The sequence below is a fragment of the Engraulis encrasicolus genome, chromosome 15, assembly GCF_034702125.1.
Source record: "Engraulis encrasicolus isolate BLACKSEA-1 chromosome 15, IST_EnEncr_1.0, whole genome shotgun sequence".
NCBI classification, from domain to species: Eukaryota; Metazoa; Chordata; class Actinopteri; order Clupeiformes; family Engraulidae; genus Engraulis; species Engraulis encrasicolus.
The window spans coordinates 47,135,983-47,138,482 of record NC_085871.1 but is presented as its reverse complement, the minus strand read 5'-3'; the positions used below and the strand labels follow the sequence as shown (position 1 = coordinate 47,138,482).

Genomic DNA, 2,500 nt, shown 5'->3' with positions numbered 1-2,500 from the left:
GTGGCGCGTCAATTGAGTTCTAAGGGTTAAGGAAGCTAAAGATCGGCCTGCTATGGCTCTAACAGTGGGGCACTACACTGTTATGCTGGCGACCCGGGGTCGATTCCAGCCTGAGGTCATATCCTGATCCTCCCCTGAGGTCATATCCTGTCTCTCTCTCCCGCTCATTTCCTGTCCCACTCTTCACCATCCTGTCCAAACAAAAAGGTGAAAAAGCCCAATAACTATAATACAGTAAAAAAGCTAAACACCAATTTCCTATCGAACAGCTGAGTACTGTACTGTATGAGTTGTAGCCTCTTACAGATGGGCCCGTCGGCGGTGCCTATTCAGTCTTCGCTGAAAACACTCAACTACATCATAACAACATTGCTATGAAAATGCAAAGAGTCTTAGGTAACAGATTGTCAATAAGGTTATAACGGAGCCTCTGCTTTATGGGGTTCAGCCAATTTGCAGCAAAGCAAGCTTGATTTGAAGGGACATATTAAGACTGAAGTAACAGTTAGTTGTAGGCCACTGGTCATTTTTTGGGAAGTTGAGGCGTTCAGGAGACTTTTAGGAGTGTGTAGGTGTTTAGTTGTATTAGAAAATGACGTCGAAGTGAAACTGGATTGCAAAGAGAGTTAAAAATGTCTTCTCAGTCAGTATCAATTGATGAACCACAAACATTTTTTTTAACCTGCCAAGATGTGACAAAGATATTGTAATGTTGCTGTTACCAGAATGGCAACGACCAAGTGGCATAGAGTTGTAGAGCTATTGTAGTTAACCCTTTTAATGCCAATGTTATTTGGTGAAAATGCTCGATTTGGGCATCACATATTCAACAGGCTGTGGGTGGACAGTGGTAACAGATAGAGCCTAACTGTAAATTACAAAAATGTTGAGGAAGACCCTAAGATTATTTTGGGAGTAAATATGCATACCTAATTAGCATATTATGACATCACAGGGGCGGCCATTTTGAATTTTTAATTAGTAATGGAAAATATTGATAATTTTCAATAGATTTTCAATAGATTATTGAATTTATTTAGAAATATGTGGCATCCCATTACTGTCATGTTGTGCACATATATTATGGTCAAGTAAAAAAGTAGTTTTAAGCCTAACATATAGTAAATATTGTAACTAATATTGTAAAAATAATAACATAGCAAGAAACGGAATAACTGGGAGGTTGTTGCCTGGAGTGCCAAAAGTGTTTGAATCTACCTGTGACTTTTTAGTCTGTGAAAACCTTTCTCAGACAGGGTAAGCACACATATTCAGTACATATATATGGCATATAGCCTATTTTACTACACCTGTGACCTATATAGCCTACTGTAGGCTATTTGGATAAGGCGCAGGGACAGTGACCTCTGTATGCATAGGATCATCCTGGATGATCATCAGCATAGCTCAGTGAATGAATGTTACAGATTGTCACTTACATTTCACAGAACTAATGGGCACAGTGTCAAGATAATGGGCATAAAACAGGCCTAATTTGTATCATGAGGTGTACCCTCCTGAAATCAGTTTCAGGAAAATGAGTGGAGAGGCGGAGCAAATCAGCACCACCTCTCCTGTTATCTCAGCTCTGACTTATAAACTGCTTCTATTCATTTTGGTATCGTAGGCTACTGTTAGGCATACCGAGATGGGTCGAAAATACACATAGCCCAATTAGGCCGACGTTATCACGTTGTAGTATACGTTATAAAGTAACACCTAAAGTCGACCGCCTGAAGGCGATCAGAAGCAGCACCCTCCCCCCTCACGCATAGCGCAGCGCTTTCCTCTCCAGTCTCTCCGGTTCCGCCCCCTCTTCTGCTTTAGTGACTAGACAAACTCTAATAAAGACAGTCCAACCACGGTGACCAACCCAGTTTTCAACAAGTCTAAAATGTGTGTTATAGGGTACCCTGTGCGTCTTCATTTCGCCGTGCGCGACGGTGAAAAAAAACGCAGATATTTCTCCAAGCCACGTATCGAATTTCTACGGGATGTACAACGTCTAACAGGATAATCCATTCTTTTTTGTAGCAGTGGTTTTACTTACTGTCTTTCATAGAGGGAAATGACATACTTTATCTTTATGTTTTAGCTTTTTCGCCTACTCCAGCTTAGGGGAAGACGCACGTCAAAGTTCATCACCAAGTGAAACATAGCCTATTTCTATAAACACATGATGACTGCAGTTACTTTAGGGGCGACATATGGCATTGTATTGCATAAAACGCATGACAAGATAGGCTACTTGGTGGTTACCTGTGCTATTTAGAGGTTTATTCAGTGAAATTACGCATATCGCCCTGTGGGTTTGGATGACAATAAACGCTTCTCGCATGTTCTAAGGAAATCCCCCGTAACCATTTACACATCGCCAACAAACACATTCTCACAACCCCGCAAATGTTCATTAGTTTGTGTTCAGGTCATAATGTTTCCTAGGTAGGCTACACCGTGTTTCTGTGTTTGACAGGGGAGGTCCCAAACAGTCGACTAATCG

The 2,500-nt window shown here is 41.2% G+C and overlaps 2 protein-coding genes and 1 long non-coding RNA gene across 3 annotated transcripts in view; 1 reads left to right on the top strand and 2 right to left on the bottom strand.

Moving 5' to 3' along the window:
* The window catches only part of LOC134464700 (uncharacterized), a 1,646-nt gene extending 1,631 nt beyond the window's left edge, over positions 1 to 15 (bottom strand). The window contains exon 1 of the long non-coding RNA XR_010038033.1: positions 1 to 15. This exon is cut by the window's left edge and continues 696 nt beyond it. This is a non-coding gene — a long non-coding RNA (uncharacterized LOC134464700).
* The window catches only part of sox5 (SRY-box transcription factor 5), a 589,415-nt gene that overhangs the window by 109,546 nt on the left and 477,369 nt on the right, over positions 1 to 2,500 (top strand). The gene's annotated exons all lie outside the window — the stretch shown is intronic.
* The window catches only part of LOC134464118 (octapeptide-repeat protein T2-like), a gene marked incomplete at both ends in the record, with an annotated part of 77,295 nt that overhangs the window by 41,930 nt on the left and 32,865 nt on the right, over positions 1 to 2,500 (bottom strand). The window lies entirely within an intron of this gene.